The sequence below is a fragment of the Lactuca sativa genome, chromosome 2 (genome assembly GCF_002870075.4).
Source record: "Lactuca sativa cultivar Salinas chromosome 2, Lsat_Salinas_v11, whole genome shotgun sequence".
In the NCBI taxonomy this organism is placed as follows: Eukaryota; Viridiplantae; Streptophyta; class Magnoliopsida; order Asterales; family Asteraceae; genus Lactuca; species Lactuca sativa.
The window spans coordinates 196902842-196915612 of NC_056624.2; positions in this window are offsets into that span (position 1 = coordinate 196902842).

Below are 12771 nucleotides of genomic sequence, written 5' to 3' on the forward strand. Positions count from 1 at the left end.
ATTAAATATACTTTTATATATCCAAATCAAATGTTAATAAGTGTCATATTCAATGGAATTAATAACATTTTAATCCATTTGCCACCATTTAATATAATTGTATCGTTCCAACAAAAAATGATAAGTTGTATTAATTTTCTTTTTTTGATTTAATCACAAATAGTGGAATATATCTTCGTCGATAAATATCAGTAAATGTATTTTGACTATCTTTATTATTGTTTTTTTTAAATACCGATAAATCATTATAGACAAAGAATATACTTATAATTTATTTTTAGTTAAAATGTATTTATTTTTAGTTACAATGTATTTTCCGTTTAATGTTATTTTTACTTTAATTATACAATTAATCTAAAAGGTACAAATATGATTCCTTTTTATGATTTAAAAAACTATTTAGAGGCACCAGTGATCATTGTGGTTGACATGTTCAAAATAAGATCAATGCTTAGACCGATCGAATTTTTGGATTTTCGATGGGTAGACGAAAACATGTATGTGTGGATCTAAAAACAGCTTTCCTTTTGTGTGTTTGTGTGTGTGTGTATATATATATATATATATATATATATATATATATATATATATATATATATATATTCTAACATAATATATTTATATATTTGTATGTATATTTATTATTGTACTAGAACAAATAGAATATTATGTGTATAATGATACTAAAACAACTTTATAGTCCTTCATAATACTCGAATAAAATATACATACATTTTTGTTAGAATATTTCAAAGAAAAAATTAAACTTAAAAAAAAAACTCAAAAAAAACTCATTTTTGAACTTTATTGTACCAATAATTAGTTGGTAGAATTAATATTTTGCATTCCAAGTAAGATACCAAAAAGCAATAAGAAACTATTCTATCATAGATGTTTCATACATTCGATCAGAATTAACCATACAAATAACACATTGGAGCCTCAAAGATTTTGAAAGAATACAAAATTGCATTCATTTGCAACCAATAAAAAACCAACAAAACAACAACAAACAACTAATTATCATAAATCTTAGAATCCGATTATTTTTTTTCGTGAATATCGACCCAAAAATAACCATTCTCGTAAAATAGTACTTCCATATGATAGAAAAATAAACGAAAACAATCATAAAAACGAATTTCATTAAAATATTAGTACTCTGTTAAAAAACGGAAAAATAAATGTATCTTAAGGTGGAGAAACGAAATCATCATCATCAAGATTCACCACTATTTCCTTGGTGTTCATGAACTTGTACTTGAACGCACTTGATCTTGTACTCTTCATTCTTCAAGAATACGTTCACCGTATTGGCTAACTTGGGCTTCATTTTGTGCATCTTTGGACCTTTGTAAGTGTCCAAGATCCAAACTTTCTTATGCTAGGCTGCTATATCTAAGGTTTTGTCCCATTTTCTTCAAATATGAGATAGTTCGAATGGTAAAATTCTATAAAGTTGATAACTTTATAGATCATTGAGATCCATTGTATATCATATGGTTCAAGTTTTGAGATTGAATGTATATTGGACCCATGTACATAATCTTTGGTGATTTTTCTTTATGTTTGACCTAGTTAGAGCCTTAGACTCACAATAAGCATGCATAGTTAAAAAAAGCATCAACCTTTACGTGTTATTGGACGATAGGAGGCTTTCCGTAAAGATTGGATGAATGGCTTAATGGGTTGAGAACTAAATCCATTGAGTTGAGATAACCATTTTCATGGCATTAAGCTGTGTTTTTAGCTGACTTCGAGAGACAGTTGAGTCTTCTCAATATACTGAGTAGGATGCTAGTTGTCTTTATGACTTTTGCCTATGTATGTTGGGTTGGGCCCATTTGTATGATAGGCTAGGCCCATTTGTATGTTGGGTTGGGTCCATTAGTATGTATGTTGGGTTGGGCCCCTTTTTATGTATGTTGATCTGGGCCTATTTGTATGTATATTGGGCTAGGCCCATTTATATGTTGGGTTGGGCCCATTTGTATGGTATGTGGTGTTTTGGGGAACTCGCTAAGGTTTGTGATTACCGTTTTGTGGATTAACATTTTCAGGTGCTTCAAATTCTAAAGGAAAGGGTCCGGCTTGACTGTACAACATTCCCCTATGATTTTCCGCAGTGATGACTATTGTTTTACTCTAATGTTGAGATACATTTTTATCACATTTGGTTTTTAGAACACTTGATGCATGAATTTGATGATTTAAGAGTGAAAATTTTTATCAGTGTTTTTGGGATGTTATAAAACAACATCACATCATAATGACACAAATATTACTTTTAGTGGGAAATGTTTGTTTGGGCCTTTTCCTCCATAGGATTTCGTTTTTGTTTTAGGGCACTTCCCTGGATCTTGCCAGGGGAACCCTGTCCCCAGGCGTTACCCTGGAACCCCTACTTGACAAGAATAAATTTATCAATCTAAGTATGCACCATACATCTCATGTCTCGAAACTGAACCTAGTATTTAATTTTTTTTTAATCTTGACACCAAAACATATTGATAATACTAAAATCACCAACACATACTTTTTGTTATGGTTAACTTATAATAATTGATAACCAAAACCATTAACCGTTATTAACCAGTACCCAGTGGCTAAGACCAACACATTAACCGATTGTCAAGGGTATAATTTGGTTATGGTCATTGGTAAAAAAACAGAACCAAACCACCTATACACAACTATGCATTATGCACCAAAGTATTGGCTTTCAAGAATAAAGTCGATGTAATTTTGTGTTGCATTCTCATCCTCCATTTTTATAAGTTTTGTACCTTTTTTTTGTAACTTCCAACCAAATTTTGATGTAAAAAAGAAGCCATATACCTAGGGATATCAAAAACTTTTGTGGGACACCGCTCTCATGGGACCTCAATTCCATACGATATTTTTTTTTTTAAATTGGGGTGTGGGAGTGGGGGAGAAAGTAGGATTAAACCCCATTTAATATTCAAGACCGGGGGACAGGAGTGGGTATTTCCATCCCGTACTCTCGCGTGCGAGGGGGCGGGGGGTTGTGTGTGTGTGTGTGTGTATATATATATATATATATATATATATATATATATATATATATATATATATATATATATATAAAGAGAGAGAGAGAGAGAGAGTAACGTCCCGAAAATAAGACCTAAAATTTTTTCATTTTTAAATTAATAACAGTAACCATATAATTGTCATAAAACCAAGGTAATCAAATTTTATCGATACATCATTATTATCAGAGTAAATCACAAAATGCAGAATCGAGTGGTGTGTGCTCTGCAACCATCTCGTGCTTTTCCCTTTTGAACCAGAAATACCTGAAACATAAAATGGAAATCATAAGCCCAAAGCTTAGTGAGTTCCCCAAAATACCACATACCATACATAAATAATACATACTGGGCCCCCGCCCCACATCGGGTCTCGCCCAACATCGAGTCCCACTCGGCCTCGGGCCCAGCCCGACATCGATCATCGCTCGAATTACAGATCTGTCATTTATTAGGCCCCGCATGGTATAGATAATAAACATATAAACATATAATCATGCAAACACATGCAAAATCCACAAACCAATATCATACAATACAGTCATCGGGCCTCACCTGTTATCGGGCCTCACCTGATATCGAGCATCGCTCGGTATACATACCAACACATAACACACGCAAGAGTCACGCATACGTATAACATCCTATCATAATAATCAGGGGTCGGCATTGGTGCCTTCGACCCGCTAAATACAGTGATGAAACTCACCTCACACTGCTAAATCTCACAGATAAATCTCTGGCTGCTGGCCCGCTAAAATCATCGCGCTATAAATCACAAAAATAACATCCAATTAATAATTGGATCCCGACTCGTACTAAGAGTCCAAACTAGCGTAAAAGACCTTTTTACCCTTTACTCAACTTGGCCCAAGGCCATGGCCCAATCCAATTGTCCAAAAGCCCAAATTCCAAAATAATCACAAAAAGCCTAAATATGGCCTAATTTTCGAAATTGGGCCCAAATCCCTTTCATGGGCCTTCAACCAAAAGAGTCCAATAAACTGTAAACAACCCAACAATAGAATTCTAATGGCCCAACAAGGCCCAAGATAACTACAGTCCAACATGGCCCAATATCGAGAAGCCTACTACTGAGAACGCAGGGCGTACTCGCTTTAAAGGCTTGTACACGCAATGTACCTGCTTTTGTAACACCCGGATTCCCAGGTATTATTTTTATTCTTTTATTTTTGGGTGATGTGAGGAGACTCGGCGAGTTGGAGTCTAAACTCGCCGAGTAGGATCGCGGTTTTGCACGCGAGTTCGCGTCTGGATTCGGCGAGTCCACGCTGTTTAATGAAACCCTAATTTCCAGGGTTTGAGACCTATTTAAAGGGGCTTATGGCCGTCATTTGCGGCCACCAACCCCAGAGAGAAACCCTAAAGAGATCTTGAGCGTTTTGGGAGAGAGAGGAGACCATTGTTAACCTTTGAAGCATTGTTGGGCAAGGCAAAGGAGGTTCTAGCTAAGAGGAGGCAAGGGAGGTGGACATCCTTAAAATTTGGAGCTCAGAGCATCACTTTGGAGGTAATATTTTGGCTCCCTTTCTGTTGTTATGTTGAACATGGGGGTTTAGGGTTTCTTGACCCCTTTGTTGGTTAGATTTGATGTCCATTTCGTCCCTATTTGTGATGAGGCTTGAAATGGGATCCATAGAGGTCCATAGAAGCTTTATTCCTTAAGCTTTATGAGGATTCATGGGAGTTTTGACCAAGGGTTATGAGATATGGGGCTAAAACATCATATATGAGCAAATAGATGTTGTTTGAGCATCAAGGTTTGGACTTTACGTGATTATCATGCTTGGAGAGGCCAGATCTATGATTGTATGGAACATATCTGACCTCAGAAGTGGTTTTGAGTTTATGCATGGCATGAACTCGCCGAGTCTGAAGAACAGACTCGGCGAGTAGTATGAAATTTCCCCGTAATCACTCAGTGAGTGGTCTTGTCGAGTTGAGTAAACGACTCGGTGAGTCAGGTTGAGTCGGGGGGAATTGAGTCAAGCCGGAACTCGCCGAGTTGTTCTTGAGACTCGACGAGTTGAGTCGTGGTGGCCCCGCGATTCATGCCAGGTGGAACTCGTCGAGTCAGGGAGGTACTCGGCGTGTCAGGAGAGGATCCAAGAGAGTCAGTGGACACGTATAGACTCACCGAGTCACCCTAGTGCACTCGCCGAGTCCGGTCAAAGTTGACCGTTGACCTTGTTGACTTTTAGGGTTGAGTACAGTTGTATTTATGAGTGTATTACTTTGTGTGATTAGGCGGAGACTAGTTCACATTTATTCCGAGTCAGATACTTACCGAGACATCGAGGTGAGTCTTCTCACTATACTTTACCTAGAGTGGTATATTGTGTAGACCAGAGGGTCTTATGTGTTATGTATGAGATTATGTGCTATGTGTTATGTGTATGTTGTATGTTGTTATAGACCGGACCGAAGGGTCCAACGATACAGACCGGGCCGGAGGGCCCAACGAGCTATGACCGGACCAGGGGGTCCAACGAGCTACGGGACTGGAGAGTCCCGCTGAGACACATCGACCGGAGGGTCGTATTATAGCCTTGAGTGGCGTATGTGTTGTATGCGGTATTTTGGGGAACTCACTAAGCAATTATGCTTACAGTTGTTGTGTGATGTGTTTCAGGTACCAGTGATGAGCGCGGGAAGGCGCCGGCATGATCCGTACACACTTGAGGAGTTTATGTTTTGGATTCTGGGGAGATGTTTTTGTGATAAATACATTTGAAACAATATGTTGATGTTATTTTGTGAAAAATGATTGTTTTAAAATGAAAAATTTGTTTTGAAAATTTACGTTGTTACAAGTTGGTATTAGAGCCTTGGATTGAGGGATTCAGATGCATCTTCGGGCGTATCTGAACTCAAACTGAGGAATTGAGGAGAATTTTTTTAATAAAGTAAATTTTTTGAAAAGAGTAACAGAGTTTTGAGACAAACAGAGCAGAGCCGTGTGTACGACCAGCCAGCGCCCGAACGACGAATTCCCCAAAAGTACCCTTACTTTATGTGTTATGAGATATGTTATATTATGCATGCTAGAGTAGGCTAAGTATACATATTAGGACTAGAGTGACCTGATTTGTGATACCTTAGCCTAGGAGTTTCTGCTGCTGAGATGCTTTGAGGGCGAGTGATAGCAGTTAGGAGCTCATGAGAATAGAGTACTTGTAATCCAAGATCCAAGGAGGAAGACTTGAAGTGAATGCTGGTGCGGTGTGGTCAGTAGTATTGGGCCCGTACTACTGAAGACACCGGATCTGTGGGCATTTCAAGTAAGAATCTTTTGGACGACGGAGGACAAGTAGGGTTGCGTCATCGAGTATGAGCATGTTCGATCGAATCTCTGATAATTTTGTTGTATTTCAGAGACATCATGGTTGGGACTCGACACACACCTGAGACCAGTGGTGTCAGCGACGAGGAGATCCGTCGGATGATTCATGAGGAGGTGGCTGTTGCCATCCGGGATGAGATTCCTGAGATGTTTGGGGACATCAAGACCACATTGATCGAGACTTTTGATGAGCGGTACGCAGCGTTGACTGAGGCTGCTGCAGCTGCAGCTACTGCTGTTGTTGCTGCTGCCAGACCTCAGGGAGGTAACTTGTTGTTGTTCCGAGAGTTCAGCAACACGAAGCCACCAGAGTTCGACGGGACGCAGGACCCGATTTCCGCTATGAGGTGGATCTCTGATATCGAGGGATGTTTCTATACGTGCTCTTGTCCAGAGCACTTGAGGGTTCGGTTCGCCTTGAACCAGCTCTGCCTGGGAGCGAAGGATTGGTGGAAGTTTGTGACGGCGAACTTTACTTTGGCTGAGATTTCTGAGTTGAACTGGGAGAGGTTCACCGCTATGTTCCGAGAGGAGTATGCTCCCCCGGTAGAGAGGGAACGGTTGATCCAGGAGTTCTTGACCCTCAAGCAGGGTACTGATTCAGTGACAGTCATCACCAGGAAGTTCCATGAGAGGGCGATGTTTTGCCCTGAGCAGGTGTCGACTGAGCAGGCTCGTATGAGCCGTTATTTGGGTGTTCTGAGGAGAGATATTCGGGAGTTCGTGGCGAACTCGACTTACCGGACATTTGCTGAGCTCCAGACAAATGCCCGGAAGAGGGAGATCAAGCTGGAGACTCAGGCCAGGGAGGAGGCCGAGTCTCAGAGGATGGATCAGCGGCCGGCCCAGTCTCAGCCGGCAGCCAAGCGGGCTAGACCCGCTGATTCGAGATCTGGGGGCGCGAAGGGCCGCACGTGTGGGAAGTGCGGTAAGAGACATGAGGGGTCGTGCAGGACTGAGGTATGTTACAAGTGTGGGAAGGAGGGGCATATCGCGAGGGAATGCCCCAAGGGATTCTCAGTTTGCTTTCATTGCAACCAGACCGGCCATCAGAAGGTCGAGTGCCCGCAGCTTCTTCAGGGATCTGCGCCTGCTGCTAGGGCTACCAAGGCTCGGCCAGTGAAGGCCGAGGCCCCGAGGGCTCATGGGAGAGCGTTTCAGTTGACCGCGGAGGAGGTCCACGCACCGCCCGATGTTGTGGCTGGTATGTGTTTTCTTTTCTTCTTTTATTTGAGTTGAGATTTTATGCTTATATGATCATATACGTAGGTACTTTTCTTGTGAATTTTGTGCCTGCTTTGGTGTTATTTGACTCTGGTGCGAGTCAGTCGTTTGTTTCCATAGCATTTAGTCAGCATATTAGTACCCATCGAGAGGCATTGGATCGGCCTCTGCGAGTTTCCATAGCTGATGAGCGAGCTGTGTATGCTTCGGATGTGATTCGAGGATATGTCCTTGAGATCTTCGGTGTGGAGTTTCCGATAGATCTGGTCCCGATCGCGATGGGGGACGTGTATGTGATAGTGGGTATGGATTGGCTGAGCCGTTATGGAGCTGTGATAGACTGCAAGCGTCAATTGGTGTCGATTCGAGACCCTAGTGGGGGAGTTCTTACAATGTATGACGAGGATACGCGTTCGGGGTCAGCATTTTGTTCGGCCGCCAGAGCGAGACAAAGTCTACAGCAGGGTTGTAGGGGTCTTGTGGCATATGTGATGGATGCAAGGGCTGATATTGAGAGACCGAAGTCAGTTGATGAGGTCCCGATAGTGTGTGAGTTTCCGAATGTGTTTCCAGAGGACTTGTTGGGTGTGCCTCCGGAGAGGCAGGTAGAGTTCGGTATTGAGTTGGTTCCAGGAGTTGCGCCTATCGCTAAGGCGCCGTATCGCCTTGCGCCTCCGGAGATGCAGGAGTTGTCATCGCAGCTTCAAGAACTGCTAGGGAAGGGGTTTATCAGGCCGAGCAGTTTGCCTTGGGGAGCGCCTATCCTTTTTGTCAAGAAGAAGGATGGCTCGCTCCGGATGTGCATCGATTATCGTGAGCTGAATAAGCTAACGGTCAAGAACCGTTACCCGTTGCCAAGGATCGATGATTTGTTTGATCAGTTGCAGGGAGCATCTTGGTTCTCCAAGATCGATTTGAGGTCTGGGTATCATCAGGTGAGGGTGCGGGAGGAGGATGTACAGAAGACAGCCTTCCGGACTCGTTATGGGCATTACGAATTCGTGGTGATGTCTTTCGGACTCACCAACGCACCAGCGGTGTTCATGGATCTCATGAACAGGGTGTGCAGACCAATGTTGGACTGCTCGGTGATTGTGTTCATCGACGACATTCTGGTGTATTCGAGATCCAGAGAGCAGCATGAGGAGCATTTGAGGGAGATCCTCGGAGTTCTGAGATCGGAGAGGCTTTCTGCCAAGTTCTCCAAATGTGAGTTTTGGTTACGAGAGGTCCAGTTTTTGGGGCATCTCGCTAACCAGAAGGGGATTTTAGTCGACCCGGCCAAGCTTGAGGCGGTTATGAGGTGGGAGGTGCCGAGATCACCCACCGAGATCAGGAGTTTTCTGGGATTGGCCGGCTATTATCGGATATTTATTAAGGATTTCTCCAAGATCGTTGTGCCACTCACCAAGTTGACCCGGAAGGGTGTTGCGTTTTCTTGGGGTCCGGAGCAGCAGACCTCGTTCGAGACACTTCGATTGAAGTTATGCGAAGCCCCAGTGTTAGCCCTTCCGGAAGGGATGGAGGATTTTGTGGTTTATTGTGACGCATCGATATCCGAATTGGGAGCGGTGCTTATGCAGAGGGGGCATGTGATAGCATATGCATCGAGGCAGCTTAAGCCTCATGAGTCGAGATATCCCACTCATGATTTAGAGCTGGGAGCGGTAGTGTTCGCTCTCAAGATCTGGCGACACTACCTGTACGGGGTTCAATGTACGATATACACGGACCACAAGAGCTTGAAGTATTTGATGGATCAGCCCAACCTAAATATGCGACAGAGGAGGTGGTTGGACGTGGTCAAAGATTATGATTGTGAGATCCTGTACCACCCGGGCAAGGCTAATGTTGTAGCCGATGCACTGAGTCGTAGGGCGGAGAGCGCCAAATTGCGAGATGTATGTTTGAGATTGACGGTGATGACCCCGATTTTGGATGCTATTCGAGGGGCCCAGGCTGAGGTTTTGCAGCCTGAGAGCCAGAAGAGGGAACGAGTTGTCGGGCTGGTATCGGAGTTCGTTACTGATAGCCGGGGGCTTATGACATTTCAGGGTCGGATTTAGGTACCGTCCGTGGGCGGGATGCGTACCATTTTGATGGAGGAGGCTCATCGATCGAAATTCTCGATCCATCCCGGGGCCACTAAGACGTTTTTGGACATGAAAAAGGATTATTGGTGGCCCTGTATGAAGAGGGATGTCGCATGGTTTGTAGAGAGATGCTTGACCTGTCGTAGGGTTAAGGCCAAGCATCAGCGTCCACATGGTAAGTTGCAGCCATTAGAGATTCCCGAGTGGAAATGGGAACAGATTACCATGGACTTCATCACCAAATTGCCAAGAACCGCGAGGGGTGTCGATGCAATTTGGGTGATTGTGGATAGGTTGAAAAAGAGTGCTCACTTCCTAGCCATCAGTGAGAGCTCTTCCCCGGAGAAGTTGGCGGAGATGTACGTGAGAGAGGTGGTATCGCGGCATGAAGTGCCGATTTCGATTGTCTCAGATCGAGATGTACGTTTCACTTCCAGATTCTAGAAGAAGTTTCATGAGGAATTGGGTACGAAACTGCATTTTAGTATTGCGTACCACCCACAGACCGATGGGCAGAGTGAGCGGACGATTCAGACGCTCGAGGACATGCTCCGAGCATGTGTGTTGGATTTCGGCGGAAGTTGGGACATGTATTTGCCCTTGGCAGAGTTCTCTTACAACAACAGCCATCATCCGAGCATTGGCATGCCGCCCTTTGAGCTGTTGTATGGGAGGAGGTGTCGGACCCCTATCTGTTGGGGAGAAGTAGGGCAGCGCGTGATGGGTAGTACCGAGATTGTGCTTCAGACGATAGAGCAGATCCAGCAGGTCAGACAAAGGTTGTTGACCGCTCAGAGTCGTCAGAAGAGTTATGCGGACAGACGCCGGTCCGAGCTTGAGTTTCAGGTTGGCGACTTTGTGCTCATGAAGGTCTCTCCTTGGAAATGAGTGATTCGATTCAGGAAGAGGGGCAAGTTGGGGCCCCGATATATTGGTCCTTTCAGGGTGATCGCGAGGGTAGGCAGGGTAGCCTATCGTTTGGAATTGCCAGCAGAGTTGGGTCAGATTCACGACACTTTCCACGTGTCACAGTTGCGAAAGTGCATAGCCGACGAGTCTGCAGTAGTGCCACTAGAAGATATTCCGGTGGATGCGAGCCTGAATTATGCTGAGAGACCAGTGGCGATCAGAGATTGGAAGATCAAGGTCCTAAGGAATAAAGAGGTGCCACTGGTGCAGGTCCAGTGGCAGCATCAGAAAGGGTCAGAGTTAACTTGGGAGCCGGAGCGTGAGATGCGTGAGCAGCATCCGAAGTTATTTGCAGAGTGAGACATCGAGGGCGAATTCTGATTCCAGTGGGGGAGAATTGTAATACCCGGATTCCCAGGTATTATTTTTATTCTTTTATTTTTGGGTGATGTGAGGAGACTCGGCGAGTTGGAGTCTAAACTCGCCGAGTATGATCGCGGTTTTGCACGCGGGTTTGCGTCTGGACTCGGCAAGTCCACGCTGTTTAATGAAACCCTAATTTCCAGGGTTTGAGACCTATTTAAAGGGGCTTATGGTCGTCATTTGCCGACACCAACCCCAGAGAGAAACCCTAAAGAGATCGTGAGCGTTTTGGGAGATAGAGGAGGCCATTGTTAACCTTTGAAGCATTATTTGGCAAGGCAAATGAGGTTCTAGATAAGAGGAGGCAAGGGAGGTGGACATCCTTCGAATTTGGAGCTCAAAGCATCACTTTGGAGGTAATATTTTGGCTCCCTTTCTGTTGTTATGTTGAACATGGGGGTTTAGGGTTTCTTGACCCCTTTGTTGGTTAGATTTGATGTCCATTTCGTCCCTATTTGTGATGAGGCTTGAAATAGGATCCATAGAGGTCCAGAGAAGCTTTATTCCTTAAGCTTTATGAGGATTCATGTGAATTTTGACCAAGGGTTATGAGATATGCGGCTAAAACATCATATATGAGCAAATAGATGTTGTTTGAGCATCAAGGTTTGGACTTTACGTGATTATCATGCTTGGGGAGGCCAGATCTATGATTGTATGGAACAGATCTGACCTCAGAAGTGGTTTTGAGTTTATGCATGGCATGAACTCGCCGAGTCTGAAGAACAGACTCGGCGAGTAGTATGAAATTTCCCCGTACTCACTCAGTGAGTGGTCTTGTCGAGTTGAGGAAACGACTCGGTGAGTCAGGTTGAGTCGGGGGGAACTGAGTCAAGCCGGAACTCGCCGAGTTGTTCTTGAGACTCGGCGAGTTGAGTCGTGGTGGCCCCGCGATTCATGCTAGGTGGAACTCGTTGAGCCAGGGAGGTACTCGGCGTGTCAGGAGAGGATCCAAGAGAGTCAGTGGACACGTATAGACTCGCCGAGTCACCCTAGTGCACTCGCCGAGTCCGGTCAAAGTTGACCGTTGACCTTGTTGACTTTTAGGGTTGAGTACATTTGTATTTATGAGTGTATTACTTTGTGTGATTAGGCGGAGACTAGATCACATTTATTCCGAGTCAGATACTTACCGAGACATCGAGGTGAGTCTTCTCACTATACTTTACCTAGAGTGGTATATTGTGTAGACCAGAGGGTCTGATGTGTTATGTATGAGATTATGTGCTATGTGTTATGTGTATGTTGTATGTTGTTATAGACCGGACCGAAGGGTCCAACGATACAGACCGGGCCGGAGGGCCCAACGAGCTATGACCGGACCAGGGGGTCCAACGAGCTACGGGACTGGAGAGTCCCGCTGAGACACATCGACCGGAGGGTCGTATTATAGCCTTGAGTGGCGTATGTGTTGTATGCGGTATTTTGGGGAACTCACTAAGCAATTATGCTTACAGTTGTTGTGTGATGTGTTTCAGGTACCAGTGATGAGCGCAGGAAGGCGCCAACATGATCCGTACACACTTGAGGAGTTTATGTTTTGGATTCTGGGGAGATGTTTTTGTGATAAATACATTTGAAACAATATGTTGATGTTATTTTGTGAAAAATGATTGTTTTAAAATGAAAAATTTGTTTTGAAAATTTACGTTGTTACAGCTTGTACGCCCAACGTATTCCACCAACTTGGCCAACTTCCATTATT